The sequence below is a fragment of the Microcebus murinus genome, chromosome 19, assembly GCF_040939455.1.
Source record: "Microcebus murinus isolate Inina chromosome 19, M.murinus_Inina_mat1.0, whole genome shotgun sequence".
Lineage (NCBI taxonomy): Eukaryota > Metazoa > Chordata > Mammalia > Primates > Cheirogaleidae > Microcebus > Microcebus murinus.
The window spans coordinates 43,992,315-44,006,676 of NC_134122.1; the positions used below are offsets into that span (position 1 = coordinate 43,992,315).

Consider the following 14,362-nt stretch of genomic DNA (forward strand, 5'->3'; position numbering starts at 1 on the left):
TCTCTGCATCCATGCCAGCATTTATTGTTTTGGGATTTTGATAAAGACAATTCTCACTGGAGATAAGTGATATCTCACTGCAGTTTTGATTTTTATTTCCCTGATGATTAGAGATGTTGAGCATTTTTTCATATGTTTGTTGGTCAAACTTTTCAAATCTTCTTTTGAGAAGTTTCTGTTCATGTCCTTTGCCCACTTTTTGATAGAGTTGTTTGATTTTTTCTTGCTGATTTTCCTAAGTTCTATATAGATTCTAGTTATCAGCCCTTTATCAGATGTGTAACATGCGAATATTTTCTTCCATTCTGTAGGCTGTCTGTTTGCTCTTGTGATAGTTTCCTTGGCTTGTGCAGAAGCTTTTTAATTTGATTAGGTCCAATTTATTTATTTATTTTTGTTGTTGCTGTGATTGCCTTTGGGGTCTTCTTTATAAATTCTTTGCCTAGGCTGATATTTAGAGGAGTCTTCCCAACATTTTGTTCTAGAATTCTTTTTTTTTTTTGCAATCACACAAGAGGAGGTTTATTTTCTGGCTAGCCAGGGTCCAAGCCCCAGAGCACCAACGCAGTGGCCACTCTGGCAGGCAAGGACCCCGACCGGAACAACGGCATGCCTTTTATCCCCATGGTGCACAAGCTGCGCACAAGCTGACTATGCATGGATCATGCGTTGACCTTTAAAATGATTGGTTGCCCACTATTGCCTTTTGAAATAATTGGCGGGTTGGTTGCCCTCTATTGCCTGATGGGCCAGTCGCCCGTGCTTCAATGACCTCATCCCATAATTCCCCATACAGCGGTGTAGCAAGCAACCAATGACCAGAAGCAAAGGTTTGCAGTTAGCTCATTGCCCCACCCAAGTAAATTCCCGACAATTGGAAAAATTCCTCTGCCCTTCCTCTGTCCTGCAAATTCTTCTGCCCTTCCTCTGCCCTACATTCCCCCCTTTCTCTAGGTAGCAGAGGAGCACTCTTGCTCATCCTCAAGGTCTCTTAGGTGCTCTAGTTCTATAGCACTTGACCACAGCTGCTGCTGTTGTTGTAGTACTAGTAGCTGGACAGTGTTTATCCGTTCTTTTACAAACGCTACTAGTCTATTAATTACACATGTCCCGAAAGTAAGGACTAAGATTAGCATAATGAGTGGGCCTAGTAGGGTGGATAGTAGCGTTGTTAACCAGGGGGAACTGTTAAACCAAGACTCAAATCAACCTGCTTGCTGTTCATATTTGTTCTAGAATTCTTATGGTTTCATGCCTTAGGTTTAAGTCTATGATCCATTGCAAGTTGATTTTTGTGAGAGGTGTAGATCCTGTTTCAGTCTCCTACATGTGGCTATCCAATTTTCCCAGCACAATTTATCGAATAGGGATTCTTTTCCCCAGTGTATGTTTTTCTCTGCTTTGTCAAAGATCAGATGGCTATATGAGGATGGTTTTATATCTGGGTTCTCAGTCTTGTTCCACTGGTCTGTGTCTCTGTTCTTGTGCTAATACCATGCCGCCTTTGTTACTATAGCCTTGTATAGTTTAAAGTCTGGTAAATAGATGCCTCCCAATTTGTTCTTTTTGCTTAAGGTTGCTTTTGCTGTACAGGGTCTTCTCTGGTTCCATACAAAATGTAGAATTACTTTTTCTAGATCTTCAAGAAATGATGTCAGTATTTTAATAGAGATTACATTGAATCTGTAGATCACTTTGGGTAGTGTAGACATTTTAACAATATGGATTCTGCTAATCCATGAGCATGGTATGGTTTGCCATCTGTTTATGATCTCTGCTATTTCCTTCTTCAGTGTTTTGTAGTTCTCCCTGTAGAGGTCTTTCATTTCCTTAGTTAAATATATTCTTAGGTATTTTATTTTCTTTGTTGCTATCATGAAAGGTATTGAGTCTTTGATTTGGTTCTCAGTTTAATTGTTGTTGGTGTATAGGAATGCTACTAATTTGTGTACGTTGATTTTGTAACCTGAGACTTTGTTGAATTTATCAATTCCAGTAGTCTCTTGGCAGAATCTTTGCAGTTTTCTAGATAGAAGATCATATTGTTAGCAAAGAGTGATAGTTTGACCTCTTCTGCTCCCATTTGGATGCCCTTGAATTCTTTCTCTTCTCTGATTGCTCTGGCTAGGACTTCTAGCACTATGTTGAACAGAAGCAGTGATACAGGGCAAACTTGTCTGGTTCCAGTCCTAAGTGGGAATGCTTTTAATTTTTCCCCATTCAGTATGATGTTGGATATGGGTTTGTCATATATGGCTTTTATCATTTTGAGGTAAGTGCTGTCTATGCCTGTTTTGTTAAGCATTCTTATTATAAAAGGGTGCTGAACTTTATTGAACATTTTTCTGTCTCTATTGAGGGTAACATATGGTCTTTGTTTTTACCTCTTTTTATGTGGTGATCTACATTTATAGATTTGTGTATGTTGAACCATCCTTGCATCTCTGGGATGAAGCCCACTTGGTCATGATGGATTACTTTCTCAATAAGTACCTGGATTCAGTTTGCTGGGATTTTATTGAGAATTTTTGCATCTATATTCATAAGGGATATTGGTCTGTAGTTTTCTTTTTTGTTTAGTTCTTTCCTGGCTTTGGTCCCGGGGTGATGTTGGCTTCATAAAACACGTTGAGGAGGATTCCTTCCTTCTCGATGTTGTGGAATAATTTCTGCAGGCTAGGCACTAGTTCTTCTTTGTAGGTCTGGTAAAATTTGGGTGTGAAACCATCTGGTCCAGAACTTTAGTTTTTAGGAATATTTTTATTTTTGCTTTGATTTCGATATTTGATATTGGTCTGTTCAGGAATTCAACTTCTTCCTGATTGAACCTAGGGAGGCTGTCTGTTTCTAAGAATTTGTCCATTTCCTCCACATTTTCAAGTTTATGTGCATAGTGATTTTTGTGATATTCATAGATAATATTTTGTATTTCTGTGGTATCAGCTGTACTTTCTCCTTTTTCATTCCTGATTGAGCTTATTAAAGTCCTTTCTTTTCTGCTTCTGGTTAATCTAGTGAGAGGCATGTCAATTTTGTTTATCCTTTCAAGGAACCAAATTTTTGTTTCATTATTCTTCCATATAGTTCTTTTGTTATTAATTTCACTCAGTTCTGTTCTGATCTTGGTTATTTCTTTTCTTCTGCTGGGTTTTTGATCAGTTTTTTCATCTTTTTCTAGTTCTTTGAGATGGTTCATTAGAATATTGATTGTGACCTTTCTGTCTTTTGGATGTAGGTGTTTATGGCTATGAATTTTCCTCTCAGAACTACTTTAGCTGTGTCCTATAGATTTTGATAACTTGTGTCTCCTTTATCATTTAATTCAAAGAATCTTTTGATTTCCTTCTTAATTTCCTTCTTGACCTGACTATCATTCAGCCTTAGGTTGTTTAATTTCCAAGACTTTGTATAGAGATGAGCATTCTGTTGGACTTGGTTTCTAATTTTATTCCACTGTGGTCTGAGATTTTTATTTTTAAAAATTTGTTGAGGTGTGTTTTATGGCCTAGAATTTGGCCAATCTTAGAGAATGTCCCATGAGCTGATGAGAAGAATATATATTCAGTGTTTTTTGGGTAGAATGTTCTGTAAATGTCTGTTAGACCCATTTGTTTTAGAGTTCTGCTTAAGTCCATTGTTTCTTTGTTTACTTTCTGTTTGAAGAATCTGTCCTGTTTTGTCAGAGGAATGTTGAAGTCCCTAGCTATTACAGTACTACTGTTTATCATTTTGTTTAGATCAAATAGGATTTGCTTTATGAATCTGGATACACCTTTGTTTTTTTTTTTTTTTTTTTTTTTTTTTTTTTTTTTTTTTTTTTTGAGACAGAGTCTCACTTTGTTGCCCAGGCTAGAGTGAGTGCCATGGCGTCAGCCTAGCTCACAGCAACCTCAAACTCCTGGGCTCGAGTGATCCTTCTGCCTCAGCCTCCCAGGTAGCTGGGACTACAGGCATGCGCCACCATGCCCGGCTAATTTTTTATATATATATCAGTTGGCCAATTAATTTCTTTCTATTTATAGTAGAGACGGGGTCTCGCTCTTGCTCAGGCTGGTTTTGAACTCCTGACCTTGAGCAATCCGCCCGCCTCGGCCTCCCAAGAGCTAGGATTACAGGCGTGAGCCACAGCGCCCGGCCTTGGATACACCTTTGTTAAGTGTATATTTAGAATTGTTATGTCTTCTTATTGAATTGTTCCCTTTATTGCTATAGAATGAGCATCTTTGTCCTTCATTACTTTTGTTGATTTGAAGACTAAGTTATCTGATATGAGAACTGCTATACTAGCTTTCTTTTGGTTTCCATTTGCATGGAATGTTTTTTCCATCCCTTCAACTTGTACCTGGATGTGTCCTTGTGGGTTAGATGTATTTCCTTAAGACAGCAGATACATGGCTAGTGCATGTTTATCCATTCAGCAAGCCTATGTCTCTTCAGTGAAAGAATTGATAAATGGGGTGAGTTTCTTTGTTTTCCTAGTTGATTTGTTTTCTCTCTTGAGACCTTGTAGTATCTGGCCTTTGACTTTAGCTTTTGGGTGATTTTACACTGATGAGTATCTATTGTTCTGATCCATGAATAATGCAGTTCTGAGTGCTTCTTGCAGGGCAGGTCTTATCTTGACAAATACCCTCAGTGTTCGTTTATCTGAGAAAGACTTTATTTCCCCCTCATAAATGAAACTTAGTTTTGCAGGATACAATATTATAGGCTGGGCATTATTCTGTTTGAGAAGATTGAGAATGGGGCCCCAATCCCTTCTGGTTTGTAAGGTCTCAGTTGAGAAGTGTGCAGTTAGTCTGATAGGCTTTCCTTTGTAAGTTACCTGCTGCTTTCCCCTTACGTGTCATAGGAGGGCCTGTTTTGTGTCTATTTTGGCCAGTCTGATGACTGTGTGTTGTGGTGTCTTCCTGTTTGCAATGAATTTCCCAGGTGTCCTTCGAGCTTTTTGTACCTGGATATCTAGATTTCTAGCAAGGCCAGAAAAATTTTCCTCCATTATATCCTCAAATAGTGTATCTAACCCTTGTATATTTTCTTCTTCACCCTCATGGATGCATATAATTCTTATGTTAGGCCTTTTTACATAATCCCATATTTCTTGTAGGCTTTGCTCATTCCTCTTATTTCTCTGTTCTATTTCTGCAACTGACTTGTTTAATTGAAAGGTATTGTCTTCAATCCCTGAGATCCTTTCTTCTGCCTGGTCTAACCTATTCTTAAGGCTTTCCACAGTGTTTTGTAATACCTTGAGTGAATTTTTCATTTCCAGTTCTGTTTGATTTTTCTTTAACATTTCATTTTCTTTAGTGAATTTTCATTCATTTCCTACATTGTTTTTGTGGTGTCTTTGTGTTTGGTTTCTATTTTATCTTGCATTTCATTGAGCTTCCTTACAATCTATGTTCAAAATTCTTTGTCATTTCAATATTCTGATCTTAGTTGGTATCCATTGCTAGAGAGCTGGTGCTCCCTTTTGTGGGTGTCCTTTCACTTTGATTCTTCTTACTTCCAGAGTTCTTTCACTAATTCCTTCTTATCCTGAGCAGCTGTTACTTCTTACTTTTGGATTTTCTTTTGTTTCAAGAACATTTTCAACACACTCCACTCCTTTCCACAGAAAGAGAACATGGGCCAAATGCTTAACATGTAAAACAGGCCCTGCTGAGCTATGTTTTCCTTTTCATGTCCAGGAGATCAAATAAGCTTTGGGGTGGGCCCACCCTCTGGGGGCTCCCATATTTGGGAGCTGATTATCTTCCCCTCAAGGACTCCCATCTCTCCCACATCCTCACCTCAGTCCCTCCAGTGTGTCTGCTCTCCAGCCCATATAGCCACAGCCACCCCAGCCAAGATTCCCTAGGCCCACCCCGTAGCCAGGAGCTGTGTTCTTAGGCCCGGTCTCACCCTACGACGCCCTCTGTTGATGTTTCCTTCTCTCCTGGCTCCATGCAATTCCATATTCAGCCTGAACAACACAACCCAGCACTGCTATCACTGTCTTCCATGTTCTCTGCTTGTCTCTCCCTTCCTTCTGTTCCTTAAAACCCAACTTTATAAGGATCCAACTCCTGCCCCTCTCCACCCACACTGTGGGGTGCTAAGCACTGTAGGAGAGAACCTCCAAAATTCTGGCTAGCAGATGTTCAATTTCCAGCCTTAGCAGGGTCCTCACAGCTACCTGGCAAGATGACTCTTTGTCCCAAATCATCTCTCCCTCCCTTTGTCCTCCTGTTTCAGTCTTCATCATCCCTTCACCACCTCTGTCCTTCCATGCTCAGCAGAGGACCTCAGCCCCTCTGCCTACAGAGAAGGCCATCAGGACAGGACCCTCGTGTCCCCCACCCCACCTACAGCTGCTCTGTGCTCACATCCATCCTTGCCTCCTCTGCACCAGAGCCTGCTGGTGACCCACCCACAGTGGCTCCAACACTTGCTGTCTCTGCCAGCAGGGCATACCTTCCTGTCCAGAGGCTGACAATGCCAGATGCTCACCTTCTTGCCTCCCTTGCAGTGGGGCCAGAGCATGTGACATTGCCCTAATCAATGAGACACCAGGGGAATCTGCAAGGGACTTGTAGTGAAGGTTTTTCTCCCCAGTCGAGGCATGAGGGGAGAACCCCTGTTTTTGGTTGCCTTGACTTAGTTGTATCCAGAGCTGCAAGAGCCATGCTAACCCCTGAAGAATTAGCCACAGACAGGGTCAGGAGACTCACAGAGACATTGCTGCAGAGCCTTGTGCTAGGTGGGTCCTGGAAGGTCTACTTCTGATCCTTGCAATTGAAAGAACATATTCCTCACCGTTCAGGCTGCATTTGTTGGGTCACTTGTCACCTGCAGCTGAAAGCATCTTCTTATCCAAGGCTAACACTTTATAGGTCCCCTTTCTGAAGGTGCTGCCCTGCCACTCACCGCTCTGTCCTGTAATGTCTGTGTCTCTGGATTCCCTCAGCTCGGCATATAAAATACACTTATGTCTTTTTCATCTGACCATCTTACAACGACACAGAAAACCCTCTCTCCCCTCAGTCTGCATTCTTGCTAAAGAAGGAGGTGGGGAGAAGAGGTACCTACAGAGTCCTACTAAGAGGCCCTTGGTAATCAGACAAAGAGATGCTAACACAAGGATGAAAGTGCTCTCCCTGGTACACGGGACAGAAAAGCCTGCGCTGCCACCTCTGCTCTGCTCTGTTGCTCCCTCTCTCCCTGATTCCACCTCCAGCGCAGTCACTCATTGCCATCAGTGATCCTCAAAGCTGTTTTGTGTGCATATTCACATTCTCTCTCTCTCCCGGGGGCCAATCTGGTTTCTCAAAGCACACATACCTGGGATCCATGCTGTGACCCTGCACACCTGGACGTCTCTATTTTACAGCCTCCCAAGGTGATTCTAGCACAGACCAGAGGTGGAGTGCCACAGCTGGCTGTGAGCCATTTCTCCTCTATTGCCAGTGACTACAGAGCACTAAGCCCAAAAGGACCAACCAGCTTAGACTGTAGGATTGGGGTGGGGTGGTGTTTGTTGACCTCCCCTTGTCACAGCAAGTGGCAGAACAAGGATGCTTACCTGAAGAGCATCTCTTTTCCCATGGGCAGGTGCACACAGCACAGTTCCCCAGCCAAGGCCCGACAACCCACAGGGATGGGCTGGTATTCTCCCATTGCTGTCCAAGATGGGCACGTTCACTCACACAGGGATAATGTGAGGAGCCTTGAGGACATGGTCACACCTTATGGGTCCTGAGAGCTGAGTCTCAGCCAGGCCCCCACACATACTCCTGGCAAAGATGCCTGTTCTCCAGAAAGAACCTGCTCTTAGACAGGATAAGCCACTCCCCTTACCTGCTGAGGGGCGACACAGTGACAGGCCTGGGCAGGGGATGGAGGCTGGCAGTGACAGCAGTAGTCAGTCCTCAGATGAGAGGTCGATTCAGAGCTCCTGCTTTGAGGTTCACCTGAAAGCACAACCAGAGACGTGTCTATAGGTGCAGGGAAAGCCACCTTTCTGTTGTCCTTGGTGTCCCCTACTGTCCCACTCCCATGGTTGCCTCTCTTCAAGCTCAATGGCTTTCCCTGCAAGCCTGGGGACTGTCATATCAGACCTTGGAAAGATGAGGAGCTAAAGGAGAAAGAGGAGCCCCCGACCTGACACAGGCACACCGGGAACACAACCTCCAGGCCACAGGCAGCCGGACCCCACCAGACAGCACCTGTCCCTGCCCACCTGCACACTGAGTCGCTCTGCCACTCGTGTGAGCAGTCCCCGCTCCAGCCAAACAGAAACAGCTCACATGTTTTCTTATCATAAAAATACACATCTACTATAGAAAAATGTGAAGATAGGGAAAATTATAAGAAAGAAAATGAAGACCACTTGAAATGCCGTTTCCCAGAGATAACGATGGGTAACATGTTGATGCATATTATTCTTACACAAATTAGAAATAACTTGATTTGACTCAAAGAACATTTAGCACAGAAGAGACACGAGATCAGACAACTCATTATAAAAGGCTTCTTACAACCCCCTTCTCCAGAGAGAGGTGCATAGCCTTGTCTATCTCCCTCCTTGGTCTGAGTGCCTCAAGAATGGCGACTCTGGGATGATGGGCTCTTTCCCCAAGGGTTTTCTAAGAGTCCTGCCCTATAGCGTCCATCTCTAAAGGATCCGAATGAACTTGGAGTGAAAACAGAAGCCCGGCAGGAATGAGGACAGCAGACAGTCCTGTTTTCTTCCTTGGCTAGCGTGCAGCCCAAATCTGTTTTGGCTTGACCTTCAGGGGAGATTGGTTGAAGTTGAGCTTGGTACATATTTCTTAGCCTGTGCTATGATCTGCATGTTTGTACCCGCCTCCCCCAAATTCATATGTTGAAATCCTCACCTCCAAGGTGAATGATATTAGGAGATGGGGCCTTTGGGAGGTGACGAGGTCATGAGGGTGGAGCCCTCATGATGGGATTAGTGCCCTTACAAAAGAGGTCTGAGAGAGACCCCTCACCCTTCCTTCCATGTGAGGACACAGCAAGAAGGCTCTACAAACCAGGAAGCAGGACTTCACCGGACGCCAAATCTGTCGGCTCCTTGATCTTGGACTTCTCATCCTCTAGAACTGCAAGGAATAAATATCTGTTGTTTGTAAGCCACCAGTCTATGGCATTTTGTTACAACAGCCCGAATGGTCTGAGACAGCCTGTTCTGCATTTTGACAAACACTACATGCCTACTCTTTCAAATGTGATTGTTCCTGTTAGAGTTGTTGTATTTGGATGCTTTGACCCCTAAAAAATTATTATGCTTTTTTAGAGACATGCTCTTGCTCTGTCACCCAGACTGGAGTGCAGTGGCGTGATCTTAGCTCACTTTAACCTCAAACTTCTGAGTGCAAGTGATCCCACCACCTTAGCCTCCCAAGTAGCTGGGACTACAGGCACGTGGGCCACCAGGCCTGGCTAATTTTAAAATTTTTTATAAAGACAAGGTCTCACTATGTTGGTCACCAGGCTGGTCTGGAACACCTGACCTCAAGTTATCCTCCTGCCTTGGCCTCCCAAAGTGTTGTGATTATAGGTGTGAGCCACCATGCCTGGCTTTCTTTTTTTTAAGAGACAGAGTCTTGCTCTCTTGCCCAGGCTGGAGTGCAGTGGAGTGATCATAGCTTCCTGTAACCTCAAATTCCTGAGTTGTTGGGCTCTTATGTTGTTTTACCCTAATCTCCTTCCCTGTTTTGTTTTCTCACCCCTCTGTTATTGGAAGACCCTTTTCTCTTCACTTCGTGAACAATGTACTTGAAAACCATCCTGTTTTCAAGTCACTGGTGTTGCAGGCAGCACGGAATCCCATTGCTGGTAGGTCTTAGCCAACTGTGGGGGGCCCAGCGGGGTCCTAGCTAGGGAAGGTGAGGATGGTCCCTCCCTCCTCCTCCAAGTCCCTCTTGCCCCTAGCATCTTCCAGAGGGAGGGAGGCAGACAGACAGATAGACATATCCTAGAGGCCTACTGAAGGGGGGAGGGGCACAGCCTAAACCCCACACCCCAGAAAGATAACTTAAAATCAGGAAGATCTAACTCCAAGAGTCTTCCCTGCCCACCCCCCCGGGAAAGACTACAAACCCAGAGAGGTGGGAGTTGGGGAAAAACCAAACAGCTGCATAACTCCCCTCTCACATCTGGTTAGGGAGCCTTAGCCGTGGCCCGCTGGTGTGTCCCAGGCACCCTCTGAATGCCGTCCCCTGCCTGCCAACACAGCCAGACCAGCACGCCTCCCTCTTCACGCCTGACCTCTGTTTCGGTTCTAAAATCAGACGTGCCCCAGGGAATATTCTCTACTCTCATTGCCTTTGCGGGGCGTCCCCATCATTCCCCCCAGCGAACATCCTGCAGTAAAGGCTGCAGAGGCCATGAGGACAGCCAAGGAGAGAGCAAGGAAGATACAGATGGGGCGGCGACATCTGCATTAGTAACTAGGCTAGACATTTTGCACGTATATGCATCGTGTCTTAGGAGGAGCTGTCCGGGGCTTTGTGTGACAAGCTCCCTCGATCAGCTCCATGACAGAAGGCTTCCTGGTCACGGAAGACTGAGGGACGGTCACTATTTTGCTTCTCTCTTGGCAGGTCATAGTGCACAGTAAACACGTGGAGGAATCTCGCAGGAAAAAACCTGGTTGCTTAATCCTGCGTTTCTCAAACTTATTGATCCAGGAATGCCCTAGTTTGTTTAGTTTTGTTTTGTCTTTTCATATAATTGTGCTTCTTATACTTTTTAATCACATTCTGGGGAAAACAGACCCCCCTGCGACAACTGGTTCCCCAGACTCAGGCAGCCCAGGCCACACCCTGCTCCTGCAGCCACCACCACGCCCACCAGCCCACTGCGGGGTGGCCATTCTCCCCCAACCACTCGGGCCAGGGCGGCTTCCAAAAATCCTGATGCCCAGCTCAAACCCCAGACCATTTAAGTCACAATCCGTGGAAGTTTAAGCTTCCCAGGTGATTCCAATGTGCAGCTGCATCTGAGAAACTGCTCTAGACTGCACCTAGCCGTACACCTGAAACTCCGGTTTGCATGCCAACCATGGGAGTCTCAGACTCTCTTTCAGTGGGACTGAGTAGGGCCTCAGGGAGGCTGGAGGGGGCTACTCAAGCCACATGGGAGGTCAGCAGCGTCAATGTCCCCCAGAGCTTGTTAGCAACGCAGAATCTCAGCCCCACCCAGACCTGCTCAGTCAAATCTGCACTGTAACACACTAACTGCCACACTAAAAAAAAATGTTTTTTCCATGGGGCCACCGTATTTTCTTACGAAAGTAGGATAAAATCTTTGAAAACAGGCCGGGCGTGGTGGCTCACGCCTGTAATCCTAGCACTCTGGGAGGCCGAGGCGGGCGGATTGCTCGAGGTCAGGAGTTTGAAACCAGCCTGAGCAAGAGCGAGACCCCGTCTCTACTATAAAAATAGAAAGAAATTAATTGGTCAACTAATATATATATATAGAAAAAATTAGCCGGGCATGGTGGCACATGCCTGTAGTCCCAGCTTCTCAGGAGACTGAGGCAGAAGGATTGCTTGAGCCTAGGAGATTGAGGTTGCTGTGAGCTAGGCTGACGCCACGGCACTCACTCTAGCCTGGGCAACAAAGCGAGACTCTGTCTCAAAAAAAAAAAATCTTTGAAAACAAAATGATCCTTTCTAATTTAATGAAAATTTTTTTATTTTTTTCTGTGCATGTGTTATATGCAACTTGAAACATAGTTCATGTGGCTCCCAAGGTGAAAAGATGTGTGAGTTACATATGCTTCATGAGGCACCCAGGGTCAAAACCAGCGTGAGTTAAATACAACTCACATGGCAGTTCATGTGTTAACTCAGGTGATCCGTGTATACGGTAGAGTTTGAGAAACTCCGAGCTAGACCAGAGGAGCCCAGACTTACTTTACTGAGTGTCTAAGACAAAGAGACTCATGTAAGACACACAAGTCGGTGGTAAAAATAGGAAACAGTACAGTCGCTGACCCTGAGTGTTACTCACACCCCATCCAGCTTTTTGGGTTCCTCTTTTAGAGATTTAATTAATTCTAGTAGCTCTTTGAAAGACCACACATCAGAAAAAGACTACATTAATTTCTCCTTGTTCACTTGGCATTTGCATAGTCTCTTCCATCCAGTGCTGGAATATATTTCAGACGTCCCCTGCCAAGCCACCCCATGCCCCAGGTAGGGGTTTTAGCACCTTCCCTGCATCATCGCCATGTCTCAAAATAAGACAAGTTGTTGGAGCTGATGGGAATTTAGCTCTTGGCTGGCTGCCTTGATCTGGTTGCTGAAGAGAGCTGCTTTTTAATAGCACTAGATTTTACCATGATGTTTTCAAAAGCTTTTTTTCATTCATCTCTGAACCCCATCTTGTGTTTCATTGTGAGGGCATCGGGAGGGCCACTCCCTGGCCGCTCGCTGGCCAGGAGCCCCCGTAGGGCGGAGGCCTCGTTTCATTAGCTTCCACGTCTCCAGTGCCAAGACAGGGCAGCCTCAGAGTGGTCAGTCCATACAAACATGACTCGTGTGTGCATGAAAGAGCAAACACGGGCTTCAACAGTGACTTTGATTCTCCATGGCTGCTCTTGTTTCAATTCTTTTATTTTTTTGAGACAGGATCTCACTCTGTCTCCCTGGGTAGAGTGCAGTGGCATCATCATAGCTCACTGCAGGCTCAAACTCCTGGCCTCAAGTGATCCTCCTGCCTCAGCCTCCTGACTAGCTGGGACTACAGGTGTGCACCACCACAGCTGGGTAATTTTTCTATTTTTGGTAGAGATAGGGCTCTCGCTCTTGCTCGTACTGGTCTTGAACTCCTGACATCAAGCAGTCCTCCCACCCTGTCCTCCCAGAGTGCTAGGATTACAGGCGTGAGCCACCGCACTGAGCTTGTTTCAATGCTTAAATGAAGCTAATATAGCTCCCGGGGTTGTGAAGGCCAATGACCTAGTGCCGCACATTACCTATTGACCGCATGGTGGTGGGCCTTGAGGAATAGGAGTCGGGGTCTCTGTTCTCACGCGGCTAATAGTTTGGTAGGGGGTGTCACACGCTGGTGGAATAATCCTGCTGATGAATGTACTCTGATGAATGTTTTCTTTTTCTTTTTTTTGAGTGTACCCCTGCGCTCTTTCCCACTGCATGACCCGGAACATGGACGTGTCTACAGCTCAACTTCAACAAGGACAGGCGGGGACAGGGCCTGGGCAGTGTTTCTCCAGGTGTGGACTAGGGACCAGGGGTGTCAGTGTCCCCTGGCAACACGTCAGAAACACAAATGCAAACCCACTCGGACCTGCCGAATAGAAACTCCGGGAGTGGGAGGGGGTTAACAAGCCCTGCAGGTGACTCTGATGCTCAAGAGAGTTGAGAGCCACAGTCCTGGGGCAAGAGGGGGGAACAAAATAGAAGGAGCCCTGAAAACCCGCCTGGGGCGAGCTGCCCTGTTGGCCTGGCTACCCACCTCTGGGCTCCCACAGGAGAGAGAAAGACGTTTCCACACTCTTTACGTCACTGTCGTTTTGTCACAAAGAGCATCGCAGCAGCTCTGCATCCCGCTAACCAACACGGCATCTCAACAGAGGCTACTTTATGGAAACACTGCTGCCTGGAAAACGCTTTTAAATCTGAGACAAAAGTGCTAATTTAGGAAATTCTATGTGGGAAACCAAAGACAATGAGGCACACAGTCATAGCAAGGACTCCACCTCGTGACACTGTGTTGGCTTCTAGGGTTTAACATGTCACCCTAAAATCCCGTTAGACGCTGGCCCCCGAGGCAGCACCGCTTTGCACAGAAGTGGAGGAGGGGTCCCCTGGCGTTCAGCACCAACATCTATTTAAGACTTCCCCCCCTTCCAGCTTTACGATAAATTGGCTTTGAATTGTCCCAAGGATATCTTGCACTGAGTGGATATCTCAGACAATGGAGGTCTCCCATCTTCGACACAGGGACTTTAAAGGGTCGGGAGATCCTAATTCACTTGAGAAGTCACAACCACTGCAGCGGAAAAGGGCACAGCCTCTCTCTCTGGACACATGGACAAAGTGGTATGTTAGCACCACGTGACCGATTTGGCTGTTTCTCAGTCGTCTCGGGATGGAGCTGAACGTCCTGACCCCTGAAGGGAGCGGCAGGGGCTCAGGTGCCGTCACATCCAGGTGCCCAGGGCTCCGCCTGCAGCGGGAACGTGGTCCCCCTCGTAGGGGCCTGATTCTCCCCACGCCAGCTCAAACCACTTTGCCAATTAGACACTGTGACAGTCAAGTTCGGTGCATTGTACAATTTGGGTCTCAATGACTCAATTTACATCTTGATTGGCTGATGGCAT

At 45.6% G+C, this 14,362-nt stretch overlaps 1 protein-coding gene across 1 annotated transcript in view; it reads right to left on the minus strand.

Annotated features, from left to right (window-relative positions):
• GNG4 (G protein subunit gamma 4) overlaps positions 1–14,362 on the minus strand; it is a 58,561-nt gene that overhangs the window by 21,191 nt on the left and 23,008 nt on the right. Inside the window, exon 2 of the mRNA XM_012738273.2 lies at positions 7,843–7,955. The gene's annotated coding sequence lies outside the window, so the exon portion shown is untranslated. The remainder of the gene's footprint in view (positions 1–7,842; positions 7,956–14,362) is intronic.